Raw genomic sequence first — 20924 nt, forward strand, 5'->3', positions numbered from 1 at the left:
GCGAATTTCTTTCTTAATACGACACTGTCTGGCCGAGTCGTAGCTCCGTAGAAACTACATTTTGGATCCGACAAGCTGATATTACACGCGCTTCTCTTGTCTGCAACCTCGAGGAGCGCGTTCGTGGCCAAACAGAAGGTACCTTGAAGGATTCATTCGTGTAGGGATTACAGCACAACGATCGAGCCGCAAGAGGAACGCGAAGTTCCTACTCGCTGGTACTTGAAATAGTCGAAACAAAAGGGAATGTTAACGATGGGAAGGATAAAAAATGCAGGGAGGAGGAGAGCCAAGTTAGCCGAGGAAGGGATAGAAACCACGTTTTAAAGCCTTCGGGAAGCCGGGCAAGCTCGGCGATTAACGAAGATCAAAGTCTCCGGGAGGCAACGAGATCGCGGGCATATGCGGCCCTTTTTACAGCGCAACAGGGTTGCACACCAGGGCCGAGCACAAAGTGTTGCTTAAATACACGCTCACACACGCGTCAGATGTATAAAACGTAGAGTGGAATGTAAAAGTAGCGTACCGGGCTCGGGTGTCAAAGAGAAGAAGATCTCGTAGGTATTGCCGGGTAGCCGACTACCACGGAACCCGGGTGCCGTGTCTTTTCACCGCACGCTATTCCCTCGTCCCGCCAATCTCCAGCCATCTCCGTTCCAATTTCCCCGGAAAATGTTTTTCCTCGTGCGACGACTCGAAGCCGAGGACGACGATGACATGAAAATTGCAAGGAACTCCCACGGTATAGAAACAGCGGGGAAAAATCGAGCCGGCAGCTATCATATCACGCCGACGGATGGATTACGAATCGATATTATGCAAACCCCTTTACGCGTCGTTCTTCGCCAGTTATACGTATCGCGGCTGTATAGAAAGCTGGCCAACCGTGTCGATACCGTATTTATAATACGATCTAAATGATAATATAGTGCGCGTGTCTAATATGAAATAGGAATACACGTGGGATCGTATACGAGGACGAGTAGCTTCGGAGAACTCGATGGTACGTCTGATTCGTTGACCAGAGACCCGTTTCAAGTTGGAGGGATCAGCTGTCTAGAGGGATTACTTTTGGAAATTAGTTATTTATTGGGTCGAGACAGGAGTTACGATACAGCCGTGAACACAGGCTGTTCCCATGAAAATTTCAGTTTATTATTGGAACTTACGCGAGGCTCGATCGAAAAGCAAGGCGTCTGATTTTGTTTGATCTCGTTTACCGAATAGGGAACAGAAGGTAATACTCGATCGACGTGGTTTCGGCTGTAGATGAATGATCCTAGGAGGATTCTTGCAGGAAACCGACGCTCGATGTGACTCTCGGAGTCATTTGCTTCCTAAATCGATGCGTCCAGCTCCATGGTCTAAAGTCTAAACGAATCTAAGTTGAAGCATACTTCGTACTCGGTACGTTGTTTCGTCTTCGAATTCGAAGCGAGTGTGAATCCGAAGCTCGTTGCTTCGCAAACTAATCTGACGAGTCCAAACAACTCCACCAACCAAGTCTTGACCTATTCAATCGATTCCAATAAATATCCGTGATCGTTATTATTTTGTGTTAATGCTATATTCGCTCGCCATCGCGCAATTTTAATACACTGTACAAAGAAACGTTATAGATATAGTCGTCGTACGTATAGCGATCGTCCACGTTAAAATACCAGTTCTACGTAAAATAATCAACAGGCGCAGAAAGTGAAATTGTATATAATTTAGCTTTAAGCTAAAGAATCTTTACATAGTGTGTAATCCGACCAAGCCGATCCGCTGGTCAATAGAAAATGCAGCAAGATGATATAATACTCTGATAACAGAGTAGAAGAACAAGGGAGTAAGATAATGCTCTGCTAAGAGCGTAGTAATGTACCTACTTGTTGTCTATTAATCTCGTAAAGGTTTCGCTACGAATTGATTGTTGAACGTATACTACCCTTTCTTCCTTGTAACTGTGGCGGCACTCGACCACGGAAATTTCCAACGGCGTCGCGACACAAAGCGCTATTACTTTAAAGCGTAAGACTGACAGGCCTAATGTACCCTACATCGATAACCCTACGGTTCTTTCGCCGAATATTCGGAAAAATGCATACGCGGACTTCTAATAAACGCGTGCATAGTGGGGATATCGAGGGGCAACAAAGAAAAGAATCTGTTTGATTTGGAACCAAAAGATTCGTTCTGCCCCGAGCTGCGAAGTGCGAAAGGTTAAGCGAAGCCAACACAATTAGACGGGTTATTGACTCTTGATAGTTCAGTGTTAACCGTTAATCGTGGTTAATCGTTATTTGTTGTTAATTGTTAAGAGTTTGATAAACGTTATTGTTGAAAATCAAGAGTATTTCTTGTGGGCATTTTCACCGACGATCACCTCATAACTATAGCGTAAATACGGTTTAATCGCATATTGCAAGCAAGTGGAGAATGTGAATTATAAATTCTAAACCGCAAGGCACGAATTATGAATAAATAAAAAAAAAGGAATAAAGCTAATAGTTTTTCTTTCTTCCGTAATGGAGAAATTTTTCAATGCGTATCCGTGACGCGTGTTACGTCGTTTACGAGAATTCGCCCTGCCAGCAACAAGAAGAACAAAATGTACGATCAAATCGTGCAATACGTTTCGATTTTGCTAAAATGCATTGTTAGTCGTAAGTGTTCGCTGCGAGCCGAGAGGATCGTAGAGCGAGTCAAACGAACAAAGGCGTTCTGGCTGAGTGGAGGGAGAAAGAACTACTCGACGAGACTTCGTTTACATTTAAAAATGTGAGGAAAGATCGGGACGGATGTCGCGTAGGAAGGCACGCGCCTCGTCGCGAGTCGGCCAGATATAGTAGGTTGAAAACGTGCCATTTCCAGACCAGACGACCGTTCCATCGACGAACGCTAAGGAAATCGATTTCCTTTCCACTCGAGACACGCTTCAGACAATCTGCCGCGGAAGAGGCAATTAACGTACCTAACAAACAAAAAAAAAAAAAAAGAAAAGAAAAAGAAAAGAAAGAGGAGAAAATCACGGTGATGTGGGAAGAAAGCAAAAGAGAGAGAATACGTGGACCGATATTCGAAGACGAATTTGAAAACGACGAGATTCCTTTTATTCTCTGTCGGCACGCGTTCGAAACGTCAAACTGGAAGGATTAAATATTAAATGGAAAATAAAGGGTGGAGGGATGGGAGAAAGAGGAGAAAAAAAAGGTCAAAGATCCGTCCATAAAGTTATCCAGCGTCGCGTCCGTTTGAATCCGCGTTTTTAAGTCAACTGACCTGAATCGTTTTAATGAAATTTTACCTTCTATTCGCGTAATTCACGCGAACGCATTCAATGGTGCTGTCGACACGGAAAGACACACGCGGACGCCGGGCCAACTCGAAAACCGTGTACGTAGTCCGAAAAAATATGTTCGGTAGAACGACGACACAGGCCGACTCTATCGGGCTGAAATGGTTCCAACTCGAATCGAAGGAACTTGTCTCGTCCAGGAACTCGGTATGGATTTACGCGTCGCGTCGTTCGAGGACCTTACTACTTCTCCCTCCCTCTCTCTCTCTCTCTCTCTCTCTCTCTTCCTTTTCCTCTTCCTACTTTCAGTTTCTCTATCTGCTTGTAACTTCAGAGCTACTGCAGAGAACGTTTCAACGAAATCGATTTAACACGAAAGAGGTCCGTCTCCCAGACGGACCGAGGCATTCGTCTTCGAGCTACAATTTCACGACACAGAGAGCCAAGAAGCAAGAAGTTCCCTCGCGCTTCCATCCGATTCCAATTAAGGCGCCTCAAAACGACGTCCCGATGTCGTGAAAACTCGCCGCACACCCCGGCTTCTTAACGGATCCTCGGGTGCTGTCCTCCACCGCCGGCAGCACCACACCAAAACTATCCACCAGCTGCGCATTACGGACAATTCGATTCCCTTCCCTTCCAATCTCTGGCACGCGATCGATTTACGTTCCAAGTCCAGCCACCGCAACCAAAAAACGACTATCCCTTTTTCTACGTTCGCGACTGTTAACGCGTTCGTCCACGCGTACGTAATTCCACGCCATCTCAAGATCTATAGCTTACAACGATCACAGCTTTATTATTTTATTCTTATTATTATTATCTACTGTTATTACATACTTTTCCAAATTATTCATCACGCGGTTACTACGATCGCAAGCCACAAGATTTACGAAGGTTCGCGGAAAACGTCGGCCGACCTGATGAAACACCTGCCGAACAGAAATCTTCGAAATATTGTTTTATGTCGCACCGTGATACGGGAGAATCTTTGATATCCACCAATTTTAGTAATAGAACCCTGCGGCGTTCAGCTATGGACTGCTGGAAATTGCAGACGGCGTCCAGCTGGGTCTTTCGCAGCGAATTTTCGTACGTACATAGCTGTTGGCTCGTGCTTCGTACGATTTAACTATGTCGTTTAAAGCGTTTCCTCGATGCTGAGTGTAAGATTTCTTAATTTTGCACGAAGAACCGTTTCTTATTTAAAACGCGTTACAGCAGCTGATATTTGTTTGATCCGTAAAAGCTCGGACTTGAGTCTCGATTAATAACCGTGGAAGTACCACATAAGCGCGCGGTAAAGAAAATGAGTAATTTGCTTTTTGACAAGCTGGTTTCTTTCTCGTACCGCGACATACGCGAGCAGATAAGAGTTAATGCATTGGATAATGCATTTTTAAAGCGAAAATGTATTCTGTATCTTCAACTGCGGTATAAGCTCGTTCTCTTCTTCGCAGCGTTTTATATTACTCCGACGCATCAAAAAAGGAATAGGAGAAAAGACAGAGAAAAGAGAAGAACTTTGAACAGCGCCAGTGATCTTCAAATTTTGTGTTTCAACTTCGGTTTCGATATTCACCGGGTAAAACGGTGGAAATTCACGAAACAAGAATTCTTTTGAAATCCTATACAACGATTTTCTGCAACGTGTGAAACGATGGTTACGTTGTAGCTCTGTTTGTGTGAAAAATGTTGCATTCGAAAAAAAAATACGAAAATTCGAAGCGAACGTCGCTTGCTCTTTGATAAAATTCTTGAAATTCAGAACGATCGGAACAAAGAAAGAAGCCGCGACGCTTTTCAATTTACTGTTTCGTCCGCTAGACGCGCGATAAACGAAGGTTGTATTCGCGCGAGCGACGAGAAAACGCGCGAGTAGGAAGACTCTACTGCCAAATTTGGAAATTAAAATGACCCACGAGATTATAAATTCCATACACGGAAACCGACGTTTCTGCGATACAAGCGCGATAATTAAACGTCACCGATAAATCCACGATAGCGAATGTTTATAATAGAAACGTTGGTTGTCGCGTGGCGTTAGAATCAAGACAACGACACCGTTTTAATTTGATTTGCATTCGTGATTTCGTTGCGTGTAACGTAACATCGCAAGCAATTAATTCGTTGGCGTGCTATTGACAACTCGATTATTTACAGGCAAGTTTCCGCGTATTCCCGAACTGTCAGATTATCTTGTGTTTAACGTGGTCGAGAAACACGGCCACCAACAGCGCGTCGGTAACCGCGGTTAACGTGGCCGCACTCTTGGATATTGTATTACATATTATGTAGCAAAGTGATGGCAAGTAATTAACTCGAAATGATAAAGTAGATTAAACCGAGAAACGGAGAGAGGGAGAGAGAGAGAGAGAGAGAGAGAGAAAGAAGGTTTATTTAATATATTACGGTCTATTTAATAAGCTGAATCTTCCGATACCCTCTTGACAAGGAAATCCTTTAATTAAACAATGAGACATTGTCGGATGATCTCTGCGATTGCGTCGAAAGTTTTATTCAAGAGATACGATCAATTGGAAAATAGGCGGAGAAACGGAGAATGTCCAATTCGCGAGATCGAAATAAACGTCGATGTAAAAAATACAACGCGAGTCATTCGATCTAACGATAAACGAAATTTGAATTACGCGTCCCCGGTAAAACTACCAATATCGTTAAACGATACGATGGATTAAAATGTATTATATATACACGTTATATCGCGTTACATATACGATACATTATAGATAAATTACGTAATCGTGCTGCTTCGATTAATTTAGAGACGAACGACGATTTTCGCAGATGAACGAACACAGGATTTACTTTCCGTTCATTGCGTAACTCACGTTTGAGCGCGGCTCTATCACATCGATTTATGACATCCGCATACGTGGGTGCTATATCATATCAGCTGTACCGTCAGCCAAAATCTCGTTGTACAAACTTCGACGTCGGCCAACGGGACTTCCATTATCCGAATTAACAGGGAGACGGCTGTTTGGATAAGAACATTTTCAGATTACGGAACTTTCGATTCCCCCGTCATTCGTGTAACGCCGAATAAAGCAACTCGGCAGGGGGGCTGGAATAAAAGAAACAACGAGAAAATAATTCGGTTAGAAGTTTACTCGCCCAAAGGTTGAGAATTCTTTGTTAAAACAATAATAAATAAAGTTGGAACACGGTTAACAGGTAAGTAACATTAACGGTTACTCTATGTATATCCTAAGACTGAAGATCGCAAGTAGAAAGAAAAATAGAGAAGGAAAGACAAGAAAATGATTAGAAATAACAGGATAAGGTAGACAAATAAACGAATAAAACTAATCGTGGTACGATACGTAAGAAACGCGATGAAACGATACCGCTTGAAAATTGATTTAGGCCCAGCCTCGAACATAGCAAAAAATTAGATCTGATGGAAAGATCGATGCAAGATCGAACGGTGTTGGCCAATAAGCGGATTCCATAGAACGGATCCCAGTTGGTGTTGTTGAAAATTATGGATCTTAATCGCCGAAATAAATGCATACGAACACTTGGATTACACTTAGGATTGATATCAAAATAATTTCACATTTATTTAATACGCGATTTACAAGATCTTCGTCGATATACATTTGCACGCGACTCAGCACTCTCTTTGTTTCGCCATCTTCTATACCATACTACTAACGGAATAGTTGCATTCATCTGTTTTACGAAACGCTGTGCACGCAAGTACTCCCATACACACTCACATTCATACGCGTGTCATTACTACGCGGCTAATCCGGTGTACCTCACAAAATTACATATATCTCAATGGGTGTATTTAAAAAGATAGAAGTCTGGGGAACAGTCCAGTTACAAGTTGCACGATCGTTTGCAAAAACCTCGATTCACGAGAACCTCGAAACATCGACGCTAAAGTTGATTATCTGGATCGATTATCGCGCTCTGTACGAGGGTAGCAAATGCTCTAATACGTACTTACGAACAGGGTTGTATATATACCCGGGGGTAAAAATCATAAGGCAAAGAGTTAATCAAACGACATCCGCGGTGAAGCGGTTAAATAACACGTTTCTGTTCCCTTACGAGAATACTTAATATCCTGCGGCACAAGTCCGAACGTAGAGAACGTACCATTATTTGCTCTATTTCATAAACCACGACTTAAAAGGGAATAGAGAAACACAACGATGCGAAATACGATGCAATTAGCGGGAGTGCAGGTATAGCGAGCTTTCACGTGCAAAGGACAGGTAAATTTGGATCGATGGGAGTTCCGCGAAGGAAATTGAAACAGGCCGTGGCCTTGAACGGCCAAGCTTATAATTTTGATTGTAATTTGCTCGGTTGCGTGTCCTTTTCATATTAACTCCGCGTGTGCACACATTAGATGTTTCCGTGTACGCGCACGCTTGGTACCGGCGATGTTTCGTCGCGTTATCTGCCCCACCTCCAAGAAAAATCTTTCTACCCACCCGCGAAGACGAGCTCAACGATCGTCCGCGCGTGATACCTGTCCCATGGATCTTACATTTTTCAGCGTCATCAATTATTTCGATTCTGCTCGATTTTTCCCAACATCGTCGATACGTACGTCGTTCGTCTCCGCGGTGATCGTTGGCTCGACGCGACGAAAGTCGAATTTTATAAATACGAATCGAACGATAAGTATGCCGTACGCTCGTTTATCGTTTGTGAGACACGAATTTATTACGAAATTGTTGATAACGGACAGACGATGATATTCTTCTCTGTTATTATGTATATTGGAGTAATGGATTTAAATTGGAATAATAGATTTAAATTGAAGTAATATGAGTAATAAATTCGTCTGACTTGCATTTGTATATGCACTTTAGAAGAATGTTACAAAAATTGTTTAACGCTTTTAAACACTTTAAAACGCGTTTAAAATTGTTCGACCGCGAATCTTATATATTTCACGCTGGCAGCCGCAACAGATTGAAATATACTACGCCATAACGTTTAATTCTTGCAAAATATCGCATTGCATCCGCGCACAGTTTCTGGCAATGTTACCGAAATTATTCGCGTTGTCGACAATTTGTCGGTCCGTGAAATTTATTTTATTTCAATTAATTATTTTAATCATTCTGAAAGATCTAATAACGTGGATGATCGACGACCAACGTTTCAACGTGTTAAAAACTATAAAAGATATAAATTTGTAGCGAAATGAGATAAATGAGTTACTCGTTGACGAGATAGATTTTACACAGAGCTTAATACTAAACCAATACTTAAGGTGTTCCTTCGAGAGATCGCCAATGGACTTAATACCCGACCTAGTAAATTGATCGTCGTCGATAGTTTTCGGACAGTTATCGAATGTGAATGACATCTGCTGTTTTTCGAATTAAGAATTTTCGTGTGTCTGAATCTCAACGTCTTCAAACCCTTCTCATTTGCATCCAGGAAAGCTTGTAATTCCGAGAAGGATTTAAAGAGTTTCATCCTTTGGCTTTCATCGTCCGTCCGCTAATATATTCGAGCAAAAGAACAAAATAACCAATAAAATGTAAATTTACCGCTTTGGGTATTTCAAGTAGAACTAGGCAAACGCGAGTAGGAGATGCAAATAACGATAAGCGAAAGGTAATTTCAAAGAGATCGCACAAATACATACATATGTTATGTATGTTACACATATGTACTATGCAGCGTACATACGTTATATCCGGACGGTGGATGTTTATGCAGATTCGTATTTTTCTACATTTAATTCAAAAAATGGAATTTAAACGGAAATTTACTTCGTCCATTAAGGGTTACAACGAGTACTATACGTTGAATATTTTATATTAGGTGAAGTAAAAAGTTCTGAGCGCTTTTTCGCTTTATTTCGACGATGAAATTAACATAGTCAAGATTATTCGATTTAGATTAAATATGCGCCGTTTTGTTCGATTACTTTTGTCCATTTTGAAGGCAATTTCATAATTCCGCGGTTGAAGAAGTCCTCGTCCCTATTGGTAAAAAACTTGACCAGCTCATTTTCACAAGCCTCTCTTGAGGCCAGTTTTGTACCATCAAGAAAATTTTGCAAAAACTTAAAAAGGTGATAATCGCTTGGTGCCAGGTCTGGACTGTACGGCGGATGCGATAGAACCTCCCAGCCAAGCTCTCGGAGCTTCTGACGCGTCGTTAAAGATGTGTGCGGCCTGGCGTTGTCTTGATGGAACACAACACCTTTCCTATTGGCCAATTCTGGCCGCTTCTGGTCGATCGCCTGCTTCAGTCTGGTCAGTTGTTGACAATAGAGGTCCGAATTAAGTGTTTGCCCCGATGGGAGCAGCTCATAATGGATGATTCCCTTCCAATCCCACCAAACACACAATAAAACCTTCTTGGCCGTTAATCCACGCTTGGCGATCGTTTGGGCCGGCCCACCGCGATTGGACCACGATCTTTTTCGGCTGTTGTTCTCGTATGTGACCCATTTTTCATCGCCAGTCACCATCCGCTTCAAAAATGGGTCGATTTCGTTACGTCTCAACAAAGAATCGCAGGCATCAATTCGGTCCAAAAGGTTCTTTTGCGTCAATTCATGTGGCACCCATACGTCGAGCTTCTTCTTGAGACCAGCCTTATGCAAATGGTTCCAAACGGTTTTCTGGCTAATCTTCAGTTCCTGGGCAATGGAATAAGTGCTCACATGCCGGTCCGACTCGACGATTTCCATGATTTTATCCACATTTTCGACGATTGGCCTACCAGAGCGTGCCTCATCTTCGACGTCCATATTACCAGAACGGAATCGTTGGAACCACCGCTTTGCTGTTGCATTCGATACTGTACTGGGTCCATAAACAGCACAAATTTTTTTGGCCGCCTGCTCCGCCTTTTCACCTTGGTCGTAGTGGTACTGAAGAATGTATCGAATTTTCTCTTTTTTTATCTCCATTTTCGAACGCTGTAACACACAACTGGCTTCACCGAACACAAAACTGACAAAGAACCTTTTTGATGCGTAATATCACCTTGAAATCGGTGTATACTATGACTCGATGCGATGTGCACATCGTGAGATATGGCTCACTAAAGACATCTAGCGAAAAACGCTCAGAACTTTTTACTTAACCTAATATTCTTGAGAATTTTGGATCTTAATAGCCGAAATAATGGTATAGGAACACTAAATTTGCACTTGGAATTTATATTAGAATAGTTATACAGGGTGGTTGGTAACTGGTGGTACAAGCGGAAAGGGGATGATTCTACGCGAAAAAAGAAGTCGAAAATATAGAATAAAAATTTGTCGTTCGAGGCTTTGTTTTCGAGAAAATCGACTTTGAATTTTCGCTCGGTACGCGTGCACTTTATCGCGTCTCGTTATAACGGATCTCACTGTAGATCGTTGTTTCGATGGATATTATCGCAGTTTAAGTTTGTTTTTGCCATAACGGAAAATTAGGAATACATAATGAAATAATATGAAGTAATCATAAAGTTTATTATTACAAAAATTGCTGAAAATGTTGCCCATTCTGTCGAACACATACTTCTGCACTTCTAATTAAATTTCTATTAACACTTTCTAACGTATTCGATTGTTTTAAAGTATGAAAGGCTACAATAATCTTTTCTTTCAATTGCTCGCAACTTGCGATTTCTTCGGAATAAACAATTGTTTTAATATGGCTCCATAAATAAAAGTCAAGCGGAGCTAAGTCAGGAAAGCCTGGTGGCCAAACTATTGTTCCAGCACGACCGATCCAGCCTTGGTAATGTCGGTTTAAAAAATCTCTCACATGACGACTAAAATGTGGCGGTGAGCCGTCTTGTTGAAAAATTAAACTTCCTCTAGTTCTCAGCGGTACATCTTCTAATAATTCCAGTAGTTTGTTTTGTAGGAAATCGAAATATGCTGCTGACGTTACATTTCCTTCGATCCGTTATAACGAGACGCGATAAGGTGCACGCGTACCGAGCGAAAATTCAAAGTCGATTTTCTCGAAAACAAAGCCTCGAACGAAAAATTTTTATTCTATATTTTCGACTTCATTTTTCGCGTAGAATCACCCCCTTTCCGCTTGTATTCGTCGATACATACTTTCACGCGTCTCACATTCTTCCATACCAGACTGTTAACTAGCAGTTTACATTCCTTTGTTTTCGAGGCGCCGCGCACACACATATTCACATACACGCATATTCACATACGTGTATCACTACTACGCGGTCAATCTAGTCTAGCACATAAAATTATATTACGTGTATTCTTACAACATTACATCTTCCACAAATGCATAAACATGCGCGATGTAATTCTGTCAAATGAAAATATAAATAATGGGAAATTGTAGTGCAAAAATTGCATGTACTAGAAAACTCCCGGATATCGTATCGAATCGTCTCCGCTTTGTAGCTGAATCGATCGAACGAACTGAAATAATTTCGATCGAGACTCGCGACGAGCCAAAGACCAGACGACTCTCGACGAGCGAGAAAATCGCGATACTCTGCAAATAATTTCAGGAGCACTTTACGTCCGTATTGCCAGGAACAAAGCAGAAGTCAGGCTTGAAGAGCATCTTAACTTTCAAGAACGCATTAATGCAGCCCTCTCAGGAATGCTCAGAAATTCCTCTGCAAGCGTATAATGTCGTCGCGAATTAGGACGCGCAAGTGACATCGTTCTCACGGACGAAATGTTTCGCCAGTTTGCAAAGCGATATAAAACTTTGAATCGGCGCGTTTTGTGTCTACGATCGTTCGGAAATCACCTCGCTACCTCTGCTCTTTCTTCCGTTAATCAGCGTTTTACGTCCGTCCGCGAATGTTAAAAATCTCGCCATAACGATTTCGGAAACGATAATCACGCAATATCATAACATACTTTAACTTTGTTACTTGATATTTACTAAATTATATCCAAAAGGTGGATTATATTTTGCCGTTTCAAAATTGCAAACCCTGTTTTTTATTCTTATCTTTGATTCTTCTAATTAGCATTGTGCATTCGTGGCGTTATAACATTATAAAACCGACTATGTTTATTTGATTCGTATTAAATTGCACGCGTACGTGCTGTTATGCCAGGTAATATAGTATTATAATTAGACCAGAACAGAACATTCAATGGATGATGGAATATAACGTTGCAGAAGGTAAAGCGTCCGGATAACGGAATGCTCAATGAACGAAATATTCCTGCAGTATGGTACGTACTTGAATAATAAAATATGAACACAAACGCTAACCTTCGCTGTTTCTCTCGTAACTGTAATAATGGCAAGTGTCGATCTCCACTTTTTAATACTAATAATATCCTGCGTAAATATTCTTATTACGTAAAGATACATTGCCGTGCAGGCTAAATTGAAGACATAAAAGATCCATGCAGCTCGCGTCATTCTGTCACGCACCTTTGAGTGCTACTTCGATAAAAAAAAAAGAAAAAAGAAAGATAAGAACTCGAGTACTTCGGTAATGCTCGAAGTTTATTTATAACGCACAAACTTTTCTTCCGCTGCAGTTGCAACGAAACGATTCGCGTAAAAGTTTAGGACCGTAAAATAAAAACGTAATCGGCTTACTCCCGGCAGAGATGCCTTCGTTAGAAAGTATTAAGAATCGTTTCTCTCAAAATGTATCCTAGCCGAGTTTATCGGCGGTGTTCATACTCGTGGAGAAGTGTCGAGTGGCCAAGGGACTAAGAAATTCTACTTCACACTGCCTGCTAGCGAAACGAAACAAGCAATATCCCGGCGAGCAGCCTGCTTTATTTTCTTTACGTTTCTTTCCTTATGAATGTTTACTTCGTTTCTTGCATTTCTTATTCCTATTATCCTGCGTTTAACTTTGTGATCGCGCTTTCGAAAATCTATATTATCAAGCTGGACTTCCAAGCAGAATAACTTTTCCTAACTCCGTCGACGTTATTCGGAAAATATGAATTGCCAAAGGCAGATCTTTAGGGAAATTTATAATTGATCGATCGTGGCGTAAATTTTACTTTCCAACGTTTCACGAAATTTCTACTCGCTATGTGTGAACAGGATCGTATCGTGTACGACGCGGCTAAACCACAATTTACTAGGTTACAGTACGCCAAGTGTTACAAGCTGTGTACCGTTCGAATCACAGGTATTCGAAGAACGTTGATCGACCATCGTTTTCTTTCTCCTGTAATTTCGGTTACCTTTGGCATTATGCTAAACAGTACAGGGTAACCTGTGATTTCCAACAGCTCTATTTTATATTTACGCGCAGGAAAATAGCGAAATGTCGATATACATACACCGATCTTCGGTTAAAAATTATCGTAAGCGATACTGTTAGAAACCACAGGATATTGGCAATCTCGAAATCCTTCGGTCGATAAGAACGTCAAAGAGAAAGAAAAAGGAAAATTTGCGGAAAAATGTGTCAGCCATTGCGAGTGAGAGTATCGCGCGTCGCGGCGCCGTGGCAAAAACTAAAACAGCCCTCGACTTGATAATTAAGCACTAATTGAGCGAACAGACGTTACCGTAGTCGTCGACGAGTGCTTACGGGCCACGTTCAGCAGATTATTAAACGTAAAGTCGCGCGGAGGCCGAGAGGGTTGGGAGAACAGGTCGCGCACAATAGAAGACAAATTGCGCGGTAAAGCGGCGTTGAATTATTTGACATACAACACTCGACGAACAGGAAACTCCCAGAAAATTATACATTACTTCCGGTATTTCTAGACCAGTCGAAAGGGTTAAGGACTAATAAGATGCTTGTTTGCGCTTCGAGTGGATGCACTCGAATCGCAGCCACCGGCATAATTCAGCGGCAATTTATCCGGAATATAGTCAACCATTAGGTTGCAACAATGTGTTCGCGTGCCACGAAAACTGAAAATGTCAGAAGAACATGACGTCGACGAAGAGATCGAGCCGGCTGGAATAGCGAACGAGGCGTAAAGGAATGGATAACGTGACCCAGAACACGAAATCCAACTACGTACGCTCGGCAAACTAAACTATTATTACGCGATAGATCTATACACGTGTATATTTTAATTCGACACTCGACCGGCTGCAGCACAATTTTGTTCGTTCCCGGTTAGCCGCAATTCCACCCGATAACCATCTTGATAGCGTGCCGTATTTGCCAAAAAAGAAAAAAACGAGAGACTTCTTTTCTGTAAATATCTAATCCGCTGATCGACCCTCTGAATAAAATACGAAACGGCGAACCGTTCTAACTATCAGCTAGCCGGCGAAGGCGTTGACGCTTAATTCCAGAGCTCATCGCAGGTGGAAATAAACGCTGACCTTGCGCGCCTCTTTTCCGAACTATACACGCGAAATCGAACGATCCAGCCAATCCCATGGAAACGAATTATCGGCAACATCGAACTGTTGATCTATCCTCGTAAACATTTCAAGAGATCATTAGAAACACATCTCAATTATTATCGAATTAGCCTCTGAAATGATCAGAACGAAGATCGTTATTACGTCGTTGTGGTCAGCACGCGACCGAACACGCCGCAAGAATTCGTCAAGGCAAAATTACAAAGATGATCGTAAATGTAAATCATCGACGAATCGACGTTCGAATTTTACGGGACGGTTGAGGGAAAATTTGCAGAGCGAATGACGTTCTTTTTAACGCTATATAAAATCGAATAGATCGACGATTGGTGGAAAAGCCAAGCTGAGACTGGGAGTCGTTGTGCCTTTACGGGACGCGATCTGACGCGATTAGATCGCGTGCCAACGCAGCGTACGTACCGCGAGCTTGAATCTAATATAGCTAATTACACGTGGCAACAAACGCCGATTAGGCTCACTCGATAAAATTCCATTCTTCCGCCGTAAATTCCTTCTCAAGCCACGTCTCGATTTCCCTGTTACGATCGATGTTTCCTCCCGAGCAATTGACGATAAATTTCAACCGTTTGCATCGATTAGCACGTCCTGCTTGTACTCGCTAAATATTCTACGTTCTTTAAACGATCCTCCTGCGATTGAAAATTCAGTACATATTTACTTGCACGTTAAACGACGTATCATCGTCGTTCGATACAAGACGAATCGACGCGACGTACTACCGACAGCCTAACGACGATGGTCATCGATAGATCGCGATTTACGGGAAATTCGACGTATCTAACGAACGAGTAACAATATCCACGCGAAGAAATACGAAATATCCGAAGCACAATAGCTGATATTTTATAAACGAAACAAATATCTGTGCGTAGAACGTGCGCTTCTTCGGTCGTGTTCGTAAACAATGAATTTCTATAAACATCCACGATCTATCTAATGGTTAAAAATCCTACTTACGTTACTTATCCGAGACCCAGTCGCGGGAATCAGCTGCCTCGCTGGTTTACCAAGACACCTAAAACGAAGGCAAACGATTAAAATGGAGGATAAACGCGAAACGAAAGAGAGAAGGTTAAAAATGAACAGAATGAATCCAGTTAATCCGTAACAAATCCTGCTTTAATCAGAATACCAAGCACGGCAGGACGAACGCGACCAGTCGGTGCGTTCAATCTGCAACGCGTCGGCAACGCCGGAAACAAACGTCACCCTCGGGTCACGTTCCGAGCGAAATGACGACGACGTATAAACGATTACAAGTCGGCTTCCGTGTGCAACTTTTCTCTCTGTTCCGTTCCAGCGAACGAAGTACTTATCGCGTAAAGCTGACGAGCACAAAGAAATTACGACGCGGAAGGCGGCGGATATGGGTGCATAACCGGAGGGTAGGTTCCTCGGTGTAAGCGCACCGGCATCGGTTCATCCCCCTTCTCGTGCTCGAGGACGCGCGATATAACGAGACAACGGAAGAAAGGCGGACACGTTTGCCACTTGAAGAAACCAAGCTGAACAAAAACCGGTCTCTGCCGTGTTTACCTCATGTTCGCTTTCTTCGTTTTCTATGTACGGTGGCTGGCGAAAGTATTCGAATACTTTCGAAAATCGTATACGAAATTTTGATTTGAAATTCGAAACACGGCTACCCCGATTATATCGGAAAGATTTCACAGGTACGCGAAAACGTATTTAGAAGTTGCAAGATATTTATTGGAAGCATACGCTTTACAAGGTGATACGAACAGTGAGTCGATTATTCGTTGTATCGATAAGTCACGGTACGTAGTGAGATCACTAGTTGTACGTTTAAGAGTATTACGTATATTAATATTTTACCGAGTGTTTGTAATAAATGTCTTGTAACTTTCGTGTACATGTTTCGAATAGGTTTCAAACTTCGCTATTATAGTCGCGATAGTCCTGTCTCGTTTCAGCGCTGACGAAATTTCAAAGTTTCTTACAGAGCACGTAATATACTGGTAAAAAAAATTCTCTAGTTACCGTTCTAAGCGTTCGAATAGTTCCGTGAGCCGATGTAATGGGAGAATAGGAGAAAAACGAATCCACTCGAGACCCATAAAAACCGCTCTCCGCCGTATTTAACTCATACTCTTGCTTTCCTACCTCCATATGTAATGGATTGGCAACTAAGTGACTGCGGATTTTGTCATTAGATGGTATTGACAAAATGCGCGATCACTTAGTTGCCGATCCAATACTTACGTACGCTTGTTTCCATTCGTACGAACGGATGCAGCATCGACCGACATCCGGAAGTAGATGGTCCGCGCGTACATCGACTTACTTCATCGCACGTTAATCCGATTTTTCAGTCCGAATGCGATTTAAACTTGAACGCACGTGACGTCAAGTTTCGCGACTAGCACACGATATACGGATCATACTGCGAAAATTACGGCCAGCATCTTTCATGGGATATTCGGTATGTTTGGAAAAGGAATTACGCTATGTGTAATCGAAACACAAAGGTGGAATTTAAAGCAAAGCTACTTCTAGAATTGGTTTGCTTTTAATTAAAAAGTTCTTTGATCTATCTAGCGTGTTGGATTTACCGGATTTCCGGAATATAAATATCGTTCTTACGACGCTTACGCGTTGTTTGCTCGCTTTGATCGCGTTTAGAGTTCTATTTCGAGCACGGTGAGGATCCGCCGATTCGGTTCCCTTTATCGAGTATTACGTCAAATATTTTAACATATTTACGTAAACCGACCGGGTGAATAAACTGCCGTCGTTCTCGTGCGTCCGTTACTCATCAACGTGTACTCTTCGCTTTTCTTATTGTTCGGACGTCAAGTTTTAAATACGCGTAGGAGATAAAAATTTGTCTCGACGTTGATAATAAATCACAGGTGAAAGTGCGCGAACCATCGAAAAACGATACGCGTCAAATATACGTGTCTTGTCGTGCAATCGGAATAGCTTTCTCGCAACGTGTATACGGTACAAACGTGTCTCCAGGGTACTCGGAATAACACGTCGGCTGCTTAGTTAGCAGACGTTGAACCATGAAACTGGACACAGGATATCATGCGGATACACCGGGGCAGGTGCGAAGACGAACATCGTGTTCCCATTTACGTTACAAAATCGCCTCGTTTTGGATAATCGAAAAACAAATGGCAGCTTAACTGTGGAATAATATTCGCGGCACGGGATTTTCGATCTCCTGCGACTATCACGGGAATTTCATTTCGCTCTGTGAACTTAATCGGCCAATTCCGTCAGATTAAAATCGTTACTTTCGCAAGGAGAGAGACCGTAAGAGCGAAAATCCTCGAACCTCTCGCGAACCCTGGCTCCAACGATTACGAAATAAAATTTTCACCGAATCTCCGGTTCGACGAGAAGTATATCTCGCAGTGATTTGTTCAAGACGCGAGGGAAATTTTAAACGCTTTGACACGCGAGATCGATGGAAAAATTCTTCCTCTGAAAAATACGTTCGGTGAAAAAAAAAAAAGAAGGAAAGGAAAAAAAACATGAGAACGCGATTCGTAGGTTTTTAACGCTTTGCTTAAACAAAGCTTGTTCACACTTTTCAAGGTAGCGAGCTTTTATAATCGTGCTGCCGATTAAAGGATACCTGAAAAAAGCTGGAAAACAAAAGAAACCGTATGAAAGCAAGCCGTAAGTACATCGAGCAAAGAGAAGCGAATACACAGCTTTTTAAAGCTGTTTACCAGGTAACTTTTAGAAAGTATTGTGCACACTTTCCCACGTTTCGTTAAACATAAATTTACGACTAATATAAACGTACAACGGTGTGCTTCGACTCGGGAAACGAGTAAAACTTCAACCCCTACCATACCTGTAATCAGATAACCTCCGTTCTGAATTTCTCTGTTCTCCATTCGTTACCGTGCAAACACTGGCAACACGCATGAATGCGTAGTCATTTTTTCTTTTCTTCCCCTATTTTGCTTTTTTCGTTGCATATACGCTACGCACATACGCGAACGCAACGTACGAGTATTCGAGAATAAATTATTTTTACCAACGTTCACTTGCATTTTTCAAATATTTCCATGTAAATTTTTGCAACGTACGATTCGACATATTCCTATCGTTAGAAAAGTTGCGGAATACTGGGTTTTATATATCGACGCACAAATAATTATTTCGTGAAATTATAAATCGTGCGGCAAGTTGAAAGCATCTCCGATGAAATCCCCTGCGTGAAATCCTCGAATTTGGACAACTATCGTTTGACACGTAACCCACTCCGTATAATTCTGTTCGCTTAGTTAACCCCTTAACCTACAGCTACGGGCATAGCCCGTAGTACGATAATCGGGTCAAATATAATATATAATATGATATACAGGGTGGTTGGTAACTGGTGGTACAAGCGGAAAGGGGGTGATTGTACGCGAAAAAAGAAGTCGAAAATATAGAATAAAATTTCTTTTTTTTTTTTTTAATTTTTCCATCGAGACAACGATCTACAGTGAGATCCGTTATAACGAGACGCGATAAAGTGCACGCGTACCGAGCGAAAATTCAAGGTCGATTTTCTCGAAAACAAAGCCTCGTACGAAAAATGTTTATTCTATATTTTCGACTTCTTTTTTCTCGTAGAATCACCCCCTTTCCGCTTGTACCACCAGTTACCAACCACCCTGTATAATAGCTTGTTTACGTTTTCAGCGCAAAATTCTCGAACGTAAATCGTAGGTTAAGAGGTTGAGTTAAAGGAGCGATAGTATCGTTCGAAGGAACTGCAACGGCGTTTATTTTTAATCGAAAGAGCAGACACCGAGCAAACGATTTTCATCTGCCATGGTGGAATGGGGTTGAATTAAAGCGGTCGCCACAGAAGAAAGTATGAACAACAAGTTAAATATTATCACGGAGACAACGGTGTCGCGAGTCTGCGCCGTGAACGAGCCAGACGTATAAGCACCGGACTCTATTTAAACATTCATGCAGCGTAAACGCTTGGTAGATTTTCCCTTCAAACTCACGCCACGCAGCAATAGACGTGCTGCAAAACGCGCGAAAATGATCCGGCCGTTGGACTTCACCGTGGCAGGAGTAAAATTCGCCAAACGTTCAGACCGGCCCGTTTTCCAAAGTGTCTTTTCTCTTTGTCTTCCGATGACTTTTCCAAAAGTAATATCGCACCAAGCACGACTTCATTTCTTTCGAGACAAATGATACAATAAATTCTAGGATAATCCTTAGAAATACCGTCGCTAGTTTGTTATAATTTTTCTAACGTCGCCGAGACCGATTGGAACGTAGGAATTCGTGTTAAATAAAACTATATGTTCTGTTTTAAAAATTACACCGATCGTATCTTTTCTCGAATTTTGCGCGAAACGTAGCCCATATTACCGCGTTACTGTGGTAAAAGAAAAATCCGTTTCGAAAGGGCTAACTCGCTGTTAAGATGGTAGACCACTGTTTCGACCGAGTCAACGTTGATCCCTGCCTCCTGCAAACCGCCGTATTTTATTCCTCGAATTTAGTCGTCGCCACTCGTCGCAGCTCTTGCCACACCATGCTTCTACCAGCATAATCGGTTGAGCTTGTTTGCACACCGCTGTGCAAGTACAGGGCGTGTCATAAGTTCCACAGAATTCTCCCTCTAGTCTGCAACCTCTCTCTCTCTCTCTCTCTCTCACTCACTCTATCTCTCTCTCTCTCTCTCTCTCTCCCTGACGTGTGTACACGCGGTCAAGTCACCATTATCGTGCTAGGTAAACCGAACTGGTTTTAAGCAACAACCAACTCCGATTAACCCTTTCGTTCCTAAAGCTAGCTTTAGCCTTCGTTCGCGATACGATCTACGGATACTAAGATCGAATTTAGCCATCGTTCGATACCAAATTCCAGTTACCAGCGTTGCTTGTGATCGTCGGCTTTCAACACGCCGCATCGAGGTGGTTAAAATTGGAAATAACGTACAAACGAAGGTAAGACGAATATTTCGATATTTAAACGAGTCTACGAGTGATAGCGTATGTACGGATTTGTTGAAAAGTACTAGGACGATTGATGTGCTTGTACAGAATAGGAAAACGCGATAATCGATTCAGATTGTTAAGGAAATAATTAATCAGTCAGAAGTTTGTATTCGCACGAAACGACGATGCAAAGTACGCGACGAGAAGTTCTGAAAACTATTGGCAAGAATTTCAGCAGGAAATAGCGAACTAGTAAGTAGAATTTTGTTCCAATGGAGCAAAGTGGATCTCGATAAAATAATGTAAAACAAAAATGTTACGCATCTGTTATTTCCTTATACAGGGTGGTTGGTAACTGGTGGTACAAGCGGAAAGGGGGTC

The 20924-nt window shown here is 42.0% G+C and overlaps 1 protein-coding gene across 1 annotated transcript in view; it reads right to left on the reverse strand.

The window, feature by feature from the left end:
* Positions 1–20924, reverse strand: part of LOC117205970 (heparan sulfate glucosamine 3-O-sulfotransferase 5) — a 152328-nt gene that overhangs the window by 114571 nt on the left and 16833 nt on the right. The window contains exon 2 of the mRNA XM_033444854.1: positions 15571–15628. The gene's annotated coding sequence lies outside the window, so the exon portion shown is untranslated. The remainder of the gene's footprint in view (positions 1–15570; positions 15629–20924) is intronic.

The sequence above is a fragment of the Bombus bifarius genome, unplaced genomic scaffold, assembly GCF_011952205.1.
Source record: "Bombus bifarius isolate JDL3187 unplaced genomic scaffold, Bbif_JDL3187 scf7180000007996, whole genome shotgun sequence".
Classification (NCBI taxonomy): domain Eukaryota; kingdom Metazoa; phylum Arthropoda; class Insecta; order Hymenoptera; family Apidae; genus Bombus; species Bombus bifarius.